Consider the following 19,673-nt stretch of genomic DNA (forward strand, 5'->3'; position numbering starts at 1 on the left):
TTGGATATTGCTCAGTTTAGTTCAAGTCTGCATACAATTCCTAGAATCCTGATTAATAACTCAAATCTCACAGCTTCACCTCAAATGTACCTAAGTTAGTACAGTATACATATTTGTCGTATCCAAGTTTTGTCATCTAGGAAGACTAAGCCAAGCCTCATCATGATAGTAAATATAAAACTCATCTCCCTCCTACTTAAACACTGGAATAACTTTATGAACTAAAAATATCTTTTCACTTTGAAAACCTGTATTGCACTGCTAAAGTAAACAACGGGCTACTGAAAATGCTTCCTTAAGGGATATTGTTCTCTAATCAGTAAAGTATTTGAATATTGTGTTACCTATGCGGCACAGTACTTGGAATATGTGATATGACAGAAATTTTATACATTCTTTTTCACGTCATAGAATATTGTGATTGCTGTGTTCAAATACTCTACAAATACAATCTTCAATGTGGGATAAAGGTTTGAGTGTGAATTTAGTCTTATTCTTACCTAAATTGGATTGGGCTGGGGTGTTCAAATATAGCATTCATCACTTAGTAAGCTTGGTCCATATATCAGTTTGAAAGTCAATGCAATCATGAAGAAACCAACACCTTAGTAATATTACTTTGAAGAATAACCTGTAATAAAAGAGAAGGCTGTCAATATGTTAATTCCTTGTACAATTCAAGTTTAAAGTTAGAATTAATTTTACCATCTATTATTATTGCACAATAAAAAGATTTTAAAAAGTAGGTTCCAGAGGAATGGGTAGGATATGAATTATTCCTTTTGTACATGAGTAAAGGTGATAGAGGAGACTGTGAGAATTACAGGAGTATAATATTGCTTAGTGTACCATGTGAGATGCATGCTTTATTATAATAGCGTGACAGCAAGACATGACAGAAGGATAAAAGGGTGGGAAGAACACACTAGGTTTATTAAAGTAGGAGGGTTAGTGGACCAACTGCTTTTTGTGAAATTTGTGTGGGAAGTTGAAAGTGAGGGGAAAAAGCTAAATGTGGATTGAGAGGTAATGTAGAGGGTGTTCAGGATCTGGTGTAAAAAAAAAAAAAATGGTACCGAGACAAGGGCGTGTTATGTCTCCATGGTTGTTCAATATCTTTGTGGATGCAGTGATGCAAGAATCAAAGAATCAAGTGCTATGTATTATTATTATTATTCAGTAGATGAAACATTCATATGGAACAAGCCCCCATATGGCACTGACTTGAAATTCAAGCTTCCAAAGAATATAGTATTCATTACGAAGAAGTAAGAGGAAGGAAAATACAGAAAGAAGAGATCCCACTAATTAAAAAAGGAAAAACAAAAATGTGTTAAAATGCAAGAAAAACAGTATTAGGGTAGTAATGCATTGTGTTTTCGCTTGAACTTTTGAAGTTCCAACTGCACCACTTCCTCTGGGAGGCTGTTCCACAGTCCAATGGTGTGAGGAATAAAGGACCTCTGGAACTGAGAAATTTGACAGCAATGCACATTTACTGCATATTGGTGCTGCTGTTCAGTGAATCTGAATAAAGGGGATCAGAGATCAATTGTGAATATGAAAGTTCTCTGTTGAAATACAACTTATGAAAAAGTGACATACAAGAGACCATCTATCGATGGTCCAAGTCATAACTGCCACTATTAGGAGACAGAAACCTACCACCATAAACCACTCTATCTAAAAAGAGATAAATCTCTAGCAGAAGCAGGCATCCACACTGGAGAACAGTATTCCAGTAAAGGAAGTACAAATGATCTTAAACAGGTTGCATTGATTTCATCACTTATAAATACATGATGCCCTATGAACAATACCTAACTTTCGTGTGGCACTTGCTGAAACTTTCATTAGCTGTTTCTTAAAAGTTAGATGTGAGTCAAAAGTTACACCTAGAATAGTTAAAGCTTCAGACTCAATCAGCAAAGTTCTATCCACCTGAAGGGGAGGGTGGGGGTGGGAAATCTGTACGAGATCTGCTAATCAATAGTGATTTCGTTTTACTGGAGTTCAGCCTTGTATCCCACTGACTACACCATTCCCTGATCTGGTCCATGTCCCAATTGGGGCTGAGGGCAGCTTCATATCTCATGAGTGGAGACTTAACTACGCCCACAAGTGTTGCATCATCAGTATACTGAATCTTATTTTCAACCATATCACTTGTATACACTAAAAATAACAATGGACCAAGAACACTCCTCTGTGGAACTCCAGACACAATAGGTCTTTGTTCACTGAAGATCCCATCCACAGCAACTCGCTGCTGCCTACCTGTAAGGAAATCTTGAATTAATCCTAAAACATATCCAACCACTCCAAGATTCTGAAGTTTGAAAATACTTTTAAGTGCCTTGTGATTTACTAAATCGAAAGCAGCACTAAAATCTATTGGAATTACTCTGCACTCAAAGCCCTTATCAAGGTTCCCTTGCAAATGGCACGTCAAGTCTAAAAGAGCATCACAGGTACAGTACCAAACTGCTTCCTGTCTGCATATTGACTATCATCCAACAATCCTTTAGATTCCACATACTTATATAGTGCCTTAAAGAGTTTTTCAGCTACTTTGGAGAGCACAGGGAGAATAGAAATTGGCCTGTAGTTACTGCAGTCTGCAGATATGCCACTCTTTGGATTAGGCACTGTATTTCTAAGCTTGCACTCATCCACAAAGATACTACATCAACATAAAAATCTATAGAATCTACTAATCTTGGGAGACAACACACTAGAAACTTTTTAAAAAACAAACGGAAGAAACCATCAGGGTCTTCTCCAACCCTGCTATCAATATTATCCAGAATTTTCTTACCATCTCTAGAGCAAATACAAATTTTGTAAGAATAGGTTCAGGATGATAAGTACCAGGGAGAGGGACACCCTCAGGTGATTCCTAACCAATCTACCATCATCTGTTAGTAGTGGTGGAATGGAAGATGAGCTTGACCCAATGATAGATGATGCCAATTTGGTCCACCACAGCATTATTGTAATTTCTCTCGGCTGTATGGTAAGTTCTATTCCCAGCATGGTGAGACTCAACAAAAATGGTAGGATAAGGAAATGAAACTTGAATGTGGAATGCTTGATATTTACAAATGACCTAATACTGGTAGGAGATAGTAAGAAGTTGCTGTCTAATGGAAGTATGAAAGTACCTGTATTTACAAGAGAACACCGAGTGTCAATATGAGCAAGAGTAAGGCTATGAGGATAATCAAAAACCAGGGAGATGGACTAATGAATGTTAGTATGGATGGTGGATGAATAGAGGCAACAGATTCGTTAGCACTTGGGAGTAAGTATATCAACCAGAACATGCAAAAAATTTTTTGGAATTCGCTTGAAATGCTGTCTATGGAAGGCATGGCTTAAACCTATTAAGGGCCTCTTGAGCCAGCTCTCTTCTAGTAAAGTGAAGAGCAGATGCTGACAGTAAATCAAAGGAAATCGTGGTAGCAGTCGAGGTAAACTGTTACGTATCATATTGCAGAGGTGAAAGGGTGAAAATGTACACAAGTGTTAAAAGGTATAGCATAAATCATGTTCGCTAAAAGAAAAATGTACTACTATACTCAGAAATGTTACAGAGGAGGAGAGGATTACCTAGAAAGAGCCTGACAGATGACATGAAAGAGCCACTACTAGAAAAAGGCACAAACATCCCAGCAGCATGAGAATACAAACTGCTGATGAAAACAGGTAAGTATTGAATATTTACTGATAAGCATTATGACTGGTATGAACACTTAAAATAAAACGTTTGCTCACCATACGTGTAAGTACCTGACACTTTTTGCATTGTTTATTATCTCTCATGGAGGAAATTGGAATTTCTGATAAGCTTGAGTTTGTTATAATACAATACTTCTTGAAGCTAAGCTTTTTAAGTGTCTTTAAATCATGCATGTTTTTTTAGCATAACTGTTCATGTGTTCATTATTGTTATTCAAACTGGGCATCTACTGGAAAGTTCATAAAGAGAGAAAATAACATAGAAAAGCTGAGAATGGTGCAGATTAAAAAACACTAAAACAAATCAATAAAAATGCACAAACACAAATGACAATGGTAAAAATGAAAAAAGAAGACAGTAGTACACTACCAATCCCTTTAAACACTGTATGAGCAGCCTTGAAAAATGACAGACTCAACATCCATAAAACTGCCAGGATGATCATGGTAAAAGTCCCTCAGCTTATCAGACCTCATTCTACTTACTGGCTATAATTATGATGGCTTTTACTACGTTACCTTTTCAGAAGTGTTAAATTTGCCTTCAACTGAATGCTGAAATGTAAAATAAAGATTAGCTTAAGCTTAAATGAGGAGCTACTGGACTGGCAGTGTGGCATTGCATAAGCATAATTAGGATGTCAGTGCTTTACAAAGCAAGCAAATAAACTGGATGCTGAAGTACAAAACCATTACAAATTATTTCAAAACATTTTTCTCATTCCTGTACTTATAAGCATAAACTAGACCCAAAAAGATGTAGAGTAACAGTGATGGAGGGGGTCATATTTACCACCTGTCATCAAAATTCAGAGATTGGGAGCTCTGTTATGTAGGCTAGCTGACCTGTACTTAGTCAAACCATCAAAAGCCTGCCCTCTGCACTTCTGACACTAAGGAAGTTCCCCTTGACACTAGGATGGGGCAAACCCAAATTTGTGTGTTCTCACAAGGTACAGAGATGATGATCTTACAGACAACTCTTATGCCTTCTTAAGGTCATCCTGAAGTCTCAACAAATCAGTGATCTGGGATACTCCCTTCTTGTGCTTGATGTTAGCAATACCCAGTTTTTAAGATCTGGTCAGTGGTGTGCTTCATTCTGCATATATGTAAGTCGTGTAAAATTGCACCTGAAAGGATAGCATCCTGTCCTGTTTCTCAACTATAAAGTCTCAAAGAGAGATGATCAGAATCACTCGTGCCTCTAGTCATGGACTGATGGATTGTGAGTTTCATTACAAATGAGAACGAGTCCAACTAACATCCCTCCAATGCTGCACTAAGTAAGAGGGAGAGTGCATTTTGCCTACTCTCTTTGCTGATGTTAGGGTATGAAGAAAAGTCTTGAATTAAAGTCTCCATCTTCATTCTATCAAAGGATGAGTTGCATTACTTCTTGATAATTGAGTCCATAGGATGGGTAGACTATTCAAATCTCTTCTAGGAAACCTCTACTTAGGCAGGGGTCCAAGCCCTTTAACTAGAAAGTTGTAGGATAAATCGGTGCATCCCTTTAGTTTCCCAACCTCAAGGTTTTCTGTTGCATGTGGGTGTAGGGATCTGGACGGCTTGACGGGGCAACAAGTGCAACAAACTGCCCATCCATCCACCTGCATCATCAACCTTCATAGGGTGGAGGAAGATAAATTCAAATGTGGGGTTTCTATTGAGAACAGAGTCTGAACGATAAACTCATTTCAAGTAGAGATCAATACTGGTCACTGGTAGTCTCCTGGAAGGAAGACAACTGAAAAAGCTTGGAGAGTAGTCATCTATGACTACTTTTCAGTCTGTCCTTCTCCAGCACTGTGCACACCTATGTTGACATAGCAAACCATTAGGATAATCCCTCAGAATAAGACAAGATTGGTGCACTCCCAAAATCAGCAAAGTGATAATCCTAGGATGAGAGACAGTGAAATTATGTTGCTGCTGACACACAAGAAGGTGAGGCTGCAGCAGACACACCTTGCTTGACTGAGCATAAGCACTAAGGAATTTTTTTTTATTCTGGAAGGATGCATTGGCTGTGGCAGGACTTTCAAGTACAAAAAACTTACAATGCAGTACATAAAGCACTGTAAAAGGACCTAAAAATGATGCTAGGTTGCTTTATTGAAATGTTATGTATAAAACTCTTCTTGTACCTCAATACATTGTTATAAAAAATGACATTTTTTATAATAAAAAAAGCTTTATATATACTTACCCAGTAATTACATAGCTATTAGTTTTTTTTAACTGGTAGCTCAAAATTTTGAATGGTCTGCTAGTTTGTTATGGTTATGGTGATATGCCCCACCCACTTTCGGGTGTAAGAGAAGGTACAATATAGCAGAGCTTCAATTTATTTATGCCCTTACGTCCAAGTGAGGGGAAGTGGGTGGGCTCCGATTATGTAATTACTGGGTAAGTATATATAAAACTTTACTTTATTATAAAAATGTCATTTTTATATAAGTAACTTACTCAGTAATTACATAACTGATTCCCACATTGAATGGAGGTGGGAAGAACGGGTGCCAATGGCCGCTCGGGGGGCGCTGTGGAGACGGGAGCCAGTAGTGAAACTTGTTGATGAATGGGCGCCAGTGGGAGCTTAGTTGCAAACAGGAGTTTGGGCGCTTTGACACTAGTTGCTGGTGTAGCTGATTGTAGAGATGGAGGTGCTGGGTGCGCAACTCCTGATGCAGTAACTCCTTTATTCAATGACGAACATCTCTGCGCCACAAGGCGCTTAGGCTCCAATTTACGACCATCGTCAGAAGAAGCAGAAGAGAATTGTTCCGGGGTATCCCAGTGACTACATGATGGGCGCGCTGAATCCTTGCCCTTCTTACAAGGAACGGGAAGAAATCTCAAACTCCACTGCACGCCACTTTAGCAGGGGTGACTCGTCTGCATAGTGCCGTGCGCACCTGGGACTAAAATCTTCGGAGCTGGAGGACATAAAGTGAGCACTCACTTGAAGGCCTTTCCAATGGCCTTTGGTTGCAGTCTGGGATTCATCAACAGACTGAACCGTGGGGGAGACTGCTCAGGGGCATACCCCACCGACCTCTCTTATGCTGCCAGTATGACTCCTCCCAGGTGCTGGGGAGTATGACAGGGACCTTGGCCTAGGAGAATTGGTGGGCTGAACAGCCACCTCCTCCACTACCACTGCAATTGCAGTGGGCGCCACGAGGTACTCTGTCTCACTTTCAGACTGAACTGAGGGGGCGACTGCTCGGTGGCAGACCCCACTGACCTCCCTTAGGCTGCCAGTTTGCCTCCTCCCAGGTGCTGGGGAGTATGACAGGGACCTTTGGCCTAGGAGGATCGGCGGGCCGAACAGCCACCTTCTCCACTACCACTGCACTTGCACTGGGTGCCACGGGGTGCTCTGACTCACTTTTATCCATAAGCACTTTCACTGATGACGCTAATTTAGCGATCGATTGCACAATCAGTTCAAAGCGAGTGTCGATTTTAGACTCCAGACTGGCAATGGTGTTGGGGGTCGGAAACGTGAGAGCCAGGTAAAGGAAATGGTTGCACAAATGGAGGATTGGAAGAAATTACAGGTGCGATTGCATCTGACTTAGTGGATGAATCCTGTCTAGATAAAGCTTTACTAGATTCCTTAGCAATAGCTTTCATCTTCCTATCTCTAGCTAGTTTCTGAGATGTGCATCCATAGTCTTCCACTTCTTAATATACCAGTCATTACACTCCTCACAACGTATATCTACTGAACATGTTTGTCCCCTACATGGAACACAAACAGTGTGCAATCGTAAGCTTATCAGTTAGTCTAGTATTGCAGCTTTGCTGCAATACCTAATGTTAGCACTACTAGTGTCAGACATCCTAGAAAGTCTAATAATACAAGTTCAAAAAACGGGCAAAGAGTTGTCAATCAATAATCAAAATTCGCCTAACACTATCTTAATTATGCCGAAAGGCTACGAAATTAAATACTTCACCAACTGAACGTAAGTCAAACCACCAGCAAAGTATAAACACCAACTGAACATAGTCAAACCACCAGCAAAGTATAAATTCCAACTAAACATAAGTCAAACCACCAGCAAAGTATAAACACCAACTGAACATAAGTCAAACCACCAGCAAAGTATAAACACCAACTGAACATAAGTCAAACCACCAGCAAAGTATAAACACCAATTGAACATAAGTCAAACCACCAGCAAAGTATAAATTCCAAAATTCGTGCTGCTGCCAACTACAGTCCTTCAACCACAGCCGGCAGAAACAAATTGAAGCTCTTTGCTATGTTGTACCTTCTCTTACACCCAAAAGTGGGCGGGGCATGTCGCCATAACCATAAACTAGCAAACCTGCAATTTCAAAATTTTGAGCTGCCGGTTAAACTAATAGCTATGTAATTACTGGGTAATTACTGGGTAAGTTACTTATATAAAAATTTGAAGTTCATGGTAGCAATTCGTTTATATCAGGGGGGAGGGGGGCTCTGATCTTGTAATTACTTGGTAAGTATTTATGAAACTTAATTTTATTAGGAAAATACCATTTTCATATATGTAACTTACCAAGTAATTACATAGATGAATCTCACACTGATAGGAGGTGGAATAAATGGACATATTCTGTTCCAAAAACAATCAGATAAGAGGATGAATTTGCAACATAAAAATCTGTTAGCATTGATAAAAATGATATTTTAATGATAAAATAAAGTTTGTTCATACTTACCTGGCAGATATATACATAGCTGTATTCTCCGAAGTCCGACAGAATTTCAAAATTCGCGGCACACGCAGTGGCCGGTCAGGTGGTTAGTACACATTCCCGCCGCTGGGAGGCGGGTATCAGGAACCATCCCATTTTCTAATCAGATTTTCTAATGCCACTGTCACCTGAGGGGAGGAGGGTGGGCAATAAGAATATATATATCTGCCAGGTAAGTATGAACAAACTTTATTTTATCATTAAAATATCATTTTGTTCATGAGACTTACCTGCCAGATATATATATAGCTGAATACCACTTTTGGAGGGGGGTAGAGACAGCCAAGAATTAGGGAAAAAACAAATTTGTAGGTAATAAATACTTGGTTCCTTACCTGTTAGCATAGCTGACTGCGTGATTACTGTCACCCTAGTCTGCTTCTGCTTTACTAGAGTCCCCAGCGAGGTAGTGACCTATATAGCTGGCGAGTTCTAGATGATCTGTCAACGGGGGCGTGACCACAATGTGACTAGACCATAGACCATACAGTGAGGACAAACGAGCATTACTAACCACCTAACCAAAACCTAACATGTTAGGTTTGCAAAGGATTGGGAAGACTGCCTCTATCAGTCGACCCAACAACCATAAAAATGTATTTTTATAATAAAAGGATTTGACAAAGGAAAAATCTATTTCTGGAGGGACCGTGTCACCAGTGAAAATCCATTCAGCACTTATTTCGATAATTCCGTTGCTAGATACCAAGAAAGCTAAATGAAATGCTAGATTTACTACCCCCAGACGAAGACTCCATTATATGGGTCGATGTATGGAAAAAGTGAACTATAAAAACATGGAACCATCTATAGAGATCCCAAAGTCAAAAAGTCCCAGAGAGGTGCCGTTGCAAACCCATGCACCACTCGCGGACATTACACAAATCACCGCTAATACATTCCATGAAAGCAACACTCCCACCAAATGATGTTTACTATGGGGACGACACATGACAGAGGAGGGTCACTGGTGACACGGTCCCCCTCTCCAGAAATAGATTTCCTTGTCAAATCCTTTTTCTGGATCGGGTCGTGTCGGCGATTAACATTAACAGAGAAATAAATATCATTCTTAAACTGCAAGAGATCACAAAATATAAGGAACAGAAGACCAAGAGTCCACCAAAAAATTTACAATTGCTAGCAATAATAACAAATAATGTACAATGTAACATAGAGACTTAAAATTAACCTGACAATATAAAAAATATACTTAAACCAAATAACTAAAAAAATTGAAAACATTATAAATGTGTCAATTAGACAAATATACAGATAACGCGGTCAGGTGAAAGTCAGGAACCACGCCTGACTGGAAATGACTGCAAGGGGATAACTGAGGCAGTGGAGAAGAGGTGGCTAGGAATCAGAAAGGGTACCAGAGGGAGGGACAGCGTTCCTGCGCGACTGCTGGTAAGAGCTTCTAAGGATTTCAAATAGTAGGCGTTTGAAAACCAAGGTGACTACAACCAGTGTATTTATGGTAAGATCCGTGAAATTCATGTAATGAAGTAGTTAATGGAGGCCACAGCTCTAATATCGCGAACTCTTGGGACTGAGTCGGATTAGCTGCTTGATAAAGTAAAGGATTTTGCTGTCTAATAGCAGACATAGAGATATTAACCCCCTTCCTGATGAGAGGCCCAGATGAGATGTGAGAGGACCTGTCTAAATAAGCCATCAATGTATAGACACAGGGACAGGTCTTGAGGAAGGGGAGAATTTTCAAGGCGACCACCTATTCTGCCGGATCTTCATTTTTGGCTAGGGAATTTAGGGTGAGAATCAGCAAAGCCTCCCCTGATGGAAGAAGTCGACATGGTTGGGTTCCCTAGAGAGTGCGAACAGCTCTGAAATTCTAGCACCCGAAGCTAGGCTGGCTAAAACAACGTTTTTCCTCAATAAGGAAGAGTAGGAACAAGATTTGATTGCTCGATATCTAAATTTAACTTCAACCGTCATTCAAAAACCAGGAAACGTATGTAGACCCAGTTACTGGTCTTAGTCGTGCACAGGCCTTAGGGATGGAAGAAAAGTAAGGATCTGTGAGGTCAATTTTGAAACCATGCAAAAATACTTTTCGTAAAGCCGACTTGACTGTAGTAACATACTGGAGGCTAAACCATAAACAGTGATCTAAAAAGGAGATTGCCAAATTATGGTCATTACTGTAGCCTCAGATTCTTTCAAAAGAGTGCTAGCTTCTTTAACTGCTGAGTCGTACTGCGAAAGAGTGGAGACCCTTATCTGATTCCAGAACATGGTATTGACAGGATTAGCGATTAGCATCCCTTTGAGCCGCCATTCATAAAGTCCACAAAACTAGAGGGCATTCTGAATGTTTGAGGAAGCTGACACAGTCTGAGTTTGTACTGTGTTAGTTTCGGACTGGGGATTTAGATGTGGCGAAGTTTCAGTTCAGCAGAGTGGAAACCAGCTGCTCTTTGGCTTGATGAGAACCACTAGAGCTACTTGACCCTTGAATGTCTGAGTTTTGTGAAGGACCTTTAACAACTAAGTTTACTGGAGAACAGATAAATCTTCTTCCACCTGTTCAAATCCAATGACATTGCGTCCCGTGAAAGAGCTTGAGGTCCAGGTTGGGAACTACGTAATGGGGAAGCTTGTTGTTGAGCAGTTTCTTGAACAAATCTACACCTCAGGCCCGGAACGGTTGCAGATCCAATTGAACGAGGCCCTGTCTAAAGGACCACTCGACTCGAGAGTTGTCACCGATAAGAAATCCGCTTCTGACGTTCGGACCTGCAGAATGAGTGGCAGACAGGTGCCACTTGTTCTTGCATAGAAAATTGAAATATTACTGGTTGATCTGGCTGGAACATGAACCTCCCCTGTTTATACAGTGGACTATTGTGAAATGTCGAACCAGCCTTATATGAATCTTCTTGGGAAGAGAAAAGCACAACTTCAAGGTAAGGAAGACCGCCATGGCCTCCAGAACGTTTATATGGAACTGGCGGACCATGGGGGACCAAGTCCCCTGCACTTCTTGGTGTTGAGAATATCCTCCCCAACCGCTTAGGGAGGCGTCTGTGGATAACACGCGGAGGAGAAGTGCAAGGGAACTGGCTTGGACAGGCTCTTGATAGTTGACCAAGGCAGTCTCTCTTTTAAGATCTGGGAGGGATCAGAGACACCTTGTCTCTGAGGCTGATGCTTGACTCCCGCCACACTCTGTTGATATCTTTCAGTTTTACCTTCAGCAACAGATCTGTCACTGGAAACGAACAGAGGGCCCAAAACTCTTTCTTGGGCCACGTCAGGAGGCTCGTTTGGACTTGAGAAACTGTCTGGTTGCTCTGGCTATCTCTCTTTCCTCTTGGGAGGAGGAGAGAGCTTGTGGTCAAAGATCCACTGGATTCCTAGCCATTGAAAGCTCAGCTGCTCGGAGACAGGCGGGACTTCTCCTGTTTACACAAGCCCAAAGATTCTGAAAATTCGACCACCCGCGGATGTAACCCTCCGGCATTCCTCGGCGCTGGATGCCCAGATGATCAGTCCTCTGAATGCAGCGACAGCGTAATCCCTTGAGACGGTTATGCGACCCGTGTCTGTCAACTTAGTAAAAATCCTTGGGGCTATGTTGAGGCCGAAAGGCATCACCTTGAAGAATCGCCTGCCTTCGAGCTAGACCCAAAGAGGAGAACATTCACTTAACCGGGGCGTGATAATAGGCGTCGGAAAGATCTAGAGGTGGTTCCACGGCTCCACCCGGGCAGTAGGGTCCGAACTTGGAGACTGTAAGCATCGAGCTGTCATAACGAATGTAGGAATTCAGACAGGACAGTCAGAATTACTCTCAACAGCCAGACCCTTCTTGGGAACACTGAAGAGCCTGCCTTGGAACTGGAGTCCTCACTTCCTTATAGCCTGTTTCTGTAAGATCTTCCACAAAGTCCTCGAGATCCTTGGTGCCAAGCCTGGAAAATCGAAACTTGACTGGTGGAGGGGATGCGTCGATCCAACTCCAACCTAGACCCTTAGAGCTATCACGCTGGAGCCCATGGACCAGAAGGTCCACCGGCCCGAAAATGGTACAGCCTCCCGCCCACAGGATGTATGTCATCGGTCCTGTGTTTGCTTCCTCCTCTGGAGCCTCTACCTCCTCTGTTCCTGGGAGAGGAGCGCGGGGGGCTCCTCTTCCCCTAACATAGCCACGGGGCCTGTTGCCTCTGGTTGACTGCCTAGAGCGAAATTTCCCCTGACTTTCATATGTAGGATTGAAAGCCGGGGAGGAGACGTAGGAGGGGGCAGCAAGAGACTGATGCGACGGGTTCACCAGGACATACTGAGGCGGAGGTTGGGAGGAAGAGGTTGAAGGCTGATCTTGTAAGGGAACCTGGACGAAGGACTGAGCTGGGAGGCGTTTGAAATGTTTAAATTTCTTGCTGGACTTTGGGGAAGGCCAGCAAGATCAGACTACTTTCCATTTATAGGGCAGACCCAACACTTGAAATGAGACTCTGATTGAGCCCTAGCCACCTCAGATAAGACTGCGTCAACTTCTTCTTGTGGGAAAGATTAGCTCCCCAGATAGAACTCTTCAGAAACTTATTTGGTTCATGCGAACTGTGGCTGCTGAAAGATGCTTCCGGCAGGCAGTCGGGCAGTCATAAGTCAAACAGGTCTTGTTGAAAACTCGCCAAGAAATTTCGTCAAGACCTGGAACAAAGAATCTTCCCTATAGACCAAAAGAGTTGCTTCTGCTAAAGTCAAGAGTTCCAAAGACCTGGCAGGCTATCCTTAGTATCAGCCTCTGCTTTCAGGGGCGACTCTGGAATCTTGCGGAGCTGCTCACTGAACAGATCAGAAGCACAGTGCAAGATTCAGCGAGAGATGTCAGATCCGTCCGGAGAGATGAGGAGGTTTACCTTCAAGCAAGCCTGACTAGTCAGAGGCCACTTTCAGAAGTACAAAGGAGGACGGAGAGAACATCACTTAGAGTGAGCAAAGTGAACACTCCCTTGGCTGGTGTAAGCTTAGTGTTCTCCGCTTGCCACTCCGTAAGAGTCCTCATCAAAGACGACTGGGCTTGGTCCCTAGGATAGATAACGGTCTCCTTAGGGACTTTATCAGACCTGTTCCAAACCTCCCCCTTCAGCCTGGCGAAACCTGTGTAGGGGGATGTCAGGTCCGGAGGATAGAATTCCAATTCCTCCAGTCTCCTTGTGCCCAAACCCTCTATGGTGAGAGTACCTTCGTGCTCGGGAGCATAAAGGGCCAGACGCCAAGGATTCCCCAGATCGAAGGGAGGGAGAGTGGAAGGGTCAGGAACAGAATGAGACCTAGAACGAGATCACGCCAGTCAAACAGTCCGCTTGGATGAATTCATGTTGTGATTCCACTTTCTCCGAAAGAGACTGAAAAGAATTGGCAAGACCAGACAGCTTGCTGTCTACCCTCGCGTCGATTCTCTCAAATCTCGCGTCGATTCTCTCAAGGAAATGCTCGAAGAAAGGGACCGTATCCAAAGCAGGAGGAGGGGGAACCACCTGACGCGACTGAGACTCTGCTTGTGACCCGGAGGGGGAGGCTGTACTCGTCGACGGAGGGACCTCAGATCGACCTGCTGGAGTAGGTAAGGTTTTCTTCCTGACAGACTTCACCTTCGGGACAATAGATCCAGACATGCCCGTAAGGTATGATTTAGAAGAAACCTTTAAAGAGAGCGGTGGAAGAAGAAAGGCTAAACGGTGAAGAACCTGCCTCACTTACCCCCTTACCTGCTTGATGCTCCGGGACAATGTTCGGAGATTCAAGGCCAAGGTCAAGATCCGCCGTGTCTTCCGAAACGACACCTGCGCTCAGGGCCGAACCGTCTGGAGAGGGCTGGGTCAACTCCCGAATCCCGGCAATCATGAACAGCAACATCGTCAGTGACTGAAGCTGTGATCCAAAAGCGCCGGGGAAAAAGGACGTACAAAATGTCCTTGAGTACTATATGGATTGCCAGCTCCACGTTGTGTCCGAAGCCGCTATCCCAGACTTTAAGGGCCTGGAAGCGAAGCATCACGAGACTTGCGGTCAGCCTGCCGGAAGAAAAACATTATTGCGGTTTACCGAAGGCGGAAATCGGTAATACGTATAAAATACAGTTTGGCTAAAAAGGAAAGATGCATGACAACCTGCGAATCATCGATAGCTTACCAAATGAAAGCGCGCAACATCATCGTAAAGTGCCAAACAATGAGATCCCCTACATGGACCGCACACGAATTAGGGACCGACAAACCGTGGCTGCTGGCCTGGTGGAGGGCTGCGGAGCACCTGTTCAACGGCAGCGCACCACCTGTAAAGTATGAGATTATGGTACACCACCATGAGTGCGGGTAGTGTGCCGGAGCAACACATTAGTATATAAAAATAAAACCGTGGAGACCTGCAGAATGATCCGGAAGGTAACCGGATAAATAAATCTCATAAAATAAGCATAATAAATATAATAAATATACTGGAATTAGCCAGGTAACATGCCTTAAAAGTAAGTGACGGATACAAATAAATGGAAGGTTAAAACCTTCGAGTAAGCATTCCGGGAACTAAGAATGAAATTCTGAAACTAAGCGATATGGAAGACCGGTAAACACTAGAACCGCCAGAGCGGGGAGCAAGGAATGCGCCTCGAAAACAGAAACGCGGACAGTTGTTAGCTAAAGGAAGGGAACGTCAAAGGTCCGGACACGAAGACAGTCAGGTGGAAAACACTTCTTTGGCCACGAGAAAGAAGGACTAAACGGTGTCGTCAAATTAGCGACACCCGGAGATAAATGGAGGAGGATGAATAGACCAGGAGGAAGAACCGTAAAGAGAAAGCGACCAGAGGTGGGAATGCACAATCCGGGCGCTCAGATCCTCACGTCCCACTTTCGCTGACTGGACAGCTGCAGCAAGCGCTGAGAGAAGCAGGAGAGGGAGGGAACAACCTCCCTGGTCAGAAGGGAAAGGAGGCAAAGAAGGCCAAAGCTGGTGGATGGGAGAGGGAGGCTCCCGGCCTGGCAACCCCTGGAGGAGCATAGGTTGGTAAAGTCAGAGACTGTACCAAGGGCAAGGCCAAACAATGCAGGAAGGGGGACACAGGCTATGGAGGCTAAAGGTTAGGTGCTCCCAAGCCTTGAAAAGTAACAAGACTGAAAATGAATCAAGGGGAGAGAGAGCACTCGGGAGGGGGTAAGGGTGTGTCGACATAACCAATAACTGGAAACTAACCTTAAGAAATGACAAAACTGGGGTGAAGCTCACGTGATGTCGCTATCCCAACAACCAGAGGCTTGTAGCCCTGTCACAGAAAGAAGCCCGGAAACAAGGGGAGGAAACTACACAGAGATCCTCGCCCTATTTCAAGCAAACAAGAGGCTTATTAGCCCCTCTGCGAAAAACCAGAAACAGGGGAAAAGGGAAAACAATGTGTAGAAAAGCCCTAAGTTAAAACTTAAGGAGAAGCGCCACATTGGAAGCATTACACAAAACACAGCTGATTCATGGAAAAGAGCATATGCCCCAGAAAGGTAATACTAAAGCTATAGCCAAACCATGATAGTGGATAAAAAACTAAACTTGAATATAAGAGGAGGACCATACCCAACCCGATGTGGACGTGAAGGGAAATGGCCGCCCTCTAACAAAAGAAATATCCATAATAATCAACAAATATCAAATGCATCCGAACACAAGGGCAAAGATTAAACAAATAATCTTAACAGTACCAACGAAAATAAAATTCCCAGAAGCTAAGAGAAGTGAAGGACAAAAATAAGGCATGTTAAAGGGAAATGATAAAGTAGACCAGGCTGAGGAGGTAGCCCGAAGCTCGCGACAGCCTTCACTCTCGAAGCAAGGGATACAAAAGTTAATCAATCAAAATGCTAGTCAGACTTCACAGTGGAAAAATGTCCTAATGTGAAGACATGAAAAGATCGAAAAACAAGGCGACCCTAGTTCCACGAACCTCACGTGGAGGTGTAGTGAGAGCCCTTGAGGGAGATCGAGGCAGACGTTATAAATCCCCTTAATTACTAGACTAAAGGAAATAAAAGGGCCTCAATCGCCTCAAATAAAAAACGTAACACTGGTACCCAACTTTGATGAAGAAGACCTTGCGAGGATGCCATATTGATGCAAATAAGCACAAGATAAAAACTGAAAACCTGCACCGATGAGCCGAAGGTGCTTGCTGAAATGGAATGCGGCTAAGCGGTGATTTGTGTACTGTCCAGCAGTGGTGCATGGGTTTGCTCGCGGCACCTCTCTGAGGACTGACTTTGGGATCTCATAGGATGGGTTCCATGTTTTATAGTTCACCGCACCACCTATGACTCCATATAATGGAGCTCGCTCTGGGGGTAGTAACTCCAGCATTTCATTTAGCTTTCTCTGGTATCTAGCAACGGAATTACCTAGAAATAAGTGCTGAATGGACTCTTTCACCGGCTGACACGGGACCCGATCCAGAAATGAGGTTTTGTACATACTTACCTGGTAATTATATATATAGCTGTAGTCTCTGACGTCACGGCAGAGAGTGGCTCAGCAGCGCCTAATGAATAGTCCGCGTGATACCCCTTCCCACGCCCTCTACAGGTGAGTGAGAGGGCCGCAACCAGCTCACTATATCTTATGCCATACCTGCCGCGAGAGGGGAGGAGGGTGGAGCTTTGATTTATGATACCAAAAAGATGAAAGTATGTACGAAACCTCATTTTATTATAAAATACATTTTGTACATATAACACCTGGTAATTATATGCTCATAGCTGATTAGCACCTTGATGGAGGTGGGCCATAGCTAATATGAAGAGTCTAGACAATTGTGAAAATAAAAGCATTGTGGTTCTTACACCTCATTAATTAGCTGATTTGATGGATACTGCCTCTTAATCTGCTATCCTCAACTTGCCAGCTAGGGTATATAGACCTGAGGGTTAAATTTTCAGAGACTACTATACAGTCAGAGTACTCCACTGTAGTTGCAGCAATAATAAACAATGCCTAAGCAGTTTTACTAAACAAAAAATTAATGTAATATTTGTATACAAAACCTTTTTAGTATGCCAGGCTAATGAACCTTTGAGTAGCAATGCTTGTTATCAGTAATCTCAACGTAACCTTAAGCAAAGAAAAGCATCACAGAGGATGACTTCCTTTATTCCCTTACCCAACACCGTGCCCTCACCACAAACGGTCCAGCGTACTGCATCATCATATATTGTCTCAATCTCTCTCAAATAATGAGGCAGAAGACACTGACCTACATTTTTAAAAATGTAGCTTGAATAGTGAATCTAAGGAAAGATTCCTACTATGCTTCCAAAAGTTGAGACAGCTCTCACATATGTGCTTTAACTTTAGAAATTTGATAAATCTTCTACCATAGTTGTGAGCTTCTAATCAGGTCTCTCATAAAAAGAGGAAAGGCATTCTTGAAGGGCCTGCTGGTTCCTCACAGAACACCAGATTAGGAGAGGGACCTCTGCTGTGAGTCCTTTCGATATATACTTTAATGCTCTTACTGGGCATAAAGTCTTTCTTCATCAGTTACAATCCGAGAGATAGGGATCGAAAAGGATCTGCAAGTGAAACCAGTGATTGTCTCATTCTTAAAAAACTCAACAATGAAACAGACTGCCTTACCCCTAAAGCCAATTCTCTTATCTAGAGGCGTGCAACTCACTGACTCTCCTTGTATAGCCAAAGCTACCCAGAAGATTGTCTTCATTAAGGTCTCTGAAAGAGCAAGGCGATAATGGCTCAAACTTACCTTACAAGCCATTTAGACCACATCTAAATTCCAGGAAACCGTCTCTCTGGAATTCTTGGATGCTTCAAACGATCTGATAAGGTCCATGACAGGTCCTTATCATTTGAATATCAGGCCCTTATGCTAAAGACGTAAGCATTGCTCATGGCATGGTGACGAAGACAGCTTCCTATCCACACTCAGATACCGGAGGAAGTCTGCGATCTCTTCTAAGTGGTGCAGAAGATGATGTGCCAGTCTTCCCTACACCACTCTCTGAAGACTGACCACTTAGCTTGATAAACTGCTGTGGAGGACTGTCAGGCACTTGAGAAGTAGCTCTAAGACCTTCCTCAAAACCTCTAGCTCTGATGCGTTGACAGTCTGAGCGCAGTTAATACTGAGAGAAGCGGATAGACCTCCGTGAAATCTTCCGGAAGTGAGACTACATTAGATCTACTCTCATTGGTAAAAGCCTCGGAAGTCCTGCGAAGACGCTCTCAAGTCGGGAACCATTCCCTTGCTGGCCAAAACGGAGCAGCAAAGTACTATTCAGCGTGCTTGTGGGACATTTTGTTGAACTGCTCTCAACATCTTGAGCGGAGGAAGGCGTAAAGGTCGGAACCTGACCAGTGCATCAGCATTGCATCAGACTACTTCCTCCGTCCGGCACTGAGGCAATAAAGAGGCAGTTGAGTTGTCTTCTTGTTGTAGCAGATCCTATAGAGAGGACGACCCATAGTTCCACAGTTGGAGGCAAACTTCTGATTTAAGATCCACTCTGTTGAGAGTGCGGCTCTGTGGCTCGTCTGCCCTCACATTGAGCTTCCCTGGAATGAACCTTGTCATCAACAGCATTTGTTCGTTTTCGCCCATAACAAGTCTATAGCTACCAGGTATAGCGAAAAGCAGGTAGGTCCCTCCTTTTATGTATCGAGAGCTGTTGTATTGTCTGATTGGACAATCACTGCCTGGTTCCTTACCACCTTCAAAAAATTCTAAAGAGGGCTAAATGAATGGCCTTTAATTCCTTCAGATTGATGTGCCACGAAGTTGTTCTCTCCTTCACCATCTGGCCTGCTGTTTTTCCAACACTACGTGGCTCCCCATCCTAGATCTGAGCGTCTGCACACAAGATGAGGTTGGGGTTCTTTGAGAACAGTGAAATTCCTTCCTGAAGTTTCTCTGGGAGAGTTCCACCAGCTGAGGTCTGCCTTTATCTCTCTGAGTTTGAAAACAAATGAGTCAGGCTCTTCTTCCTGTACTGAATTTCTCTTAAAAAGAATGAAGGACATAGATGTAAATCTCTGAAACTCTACAAGCGGTTCTGCGACAACTTCCCAGAAACTCTATCTCGTTGGCGACACTGGGTCTTCTTCAGAAAATCTCGCCCTTTCAACGGGCGGCTCACCCTCTCCAC

The 19,673-nt window shown here is 43.2% G+C and overlaps 1 long non-coding RNA gene across 2 annotated transcripts in view; it reads right to left on the reverse strand.

Annotated features, from left to right (window-relative positions):
• Nucleotides 1–19,673, reverse strand: part of LOC136846502 (uncharacterized) — a 270,671-nt gene that overhangs the window by 3,261 nt on the left and 247,737 nt on the right. For both annotated transcript variants that reach the window (XR_010855417.1, XR_010855418.1), the window contains one exon: nucleotides 501–631. This is a non-coding gene — a long non-coding RNA (uncharacterized lncRNA). The remainder of the gene's footprint in view (nucleotides 1–500; nucleotides 632–19,673) is intronic.

The sequence above is a fragment of the Macrobrachium rosenbergii genome, chromosome 15 (genome assembly GCF_040412425.1).
Source record: "Macrobrachium rosenbergii isolate ZJJX-2024 chromosome 15, ASM4041242v1, whole genome shotgun sequence".
Lineage (NCBI taxonomy): Eukaryota > Metazoa > Arthropoda > Malacostraca > Decapoda > Palaemonidae > Macrobrachium > Macrobrachium rosenbergii.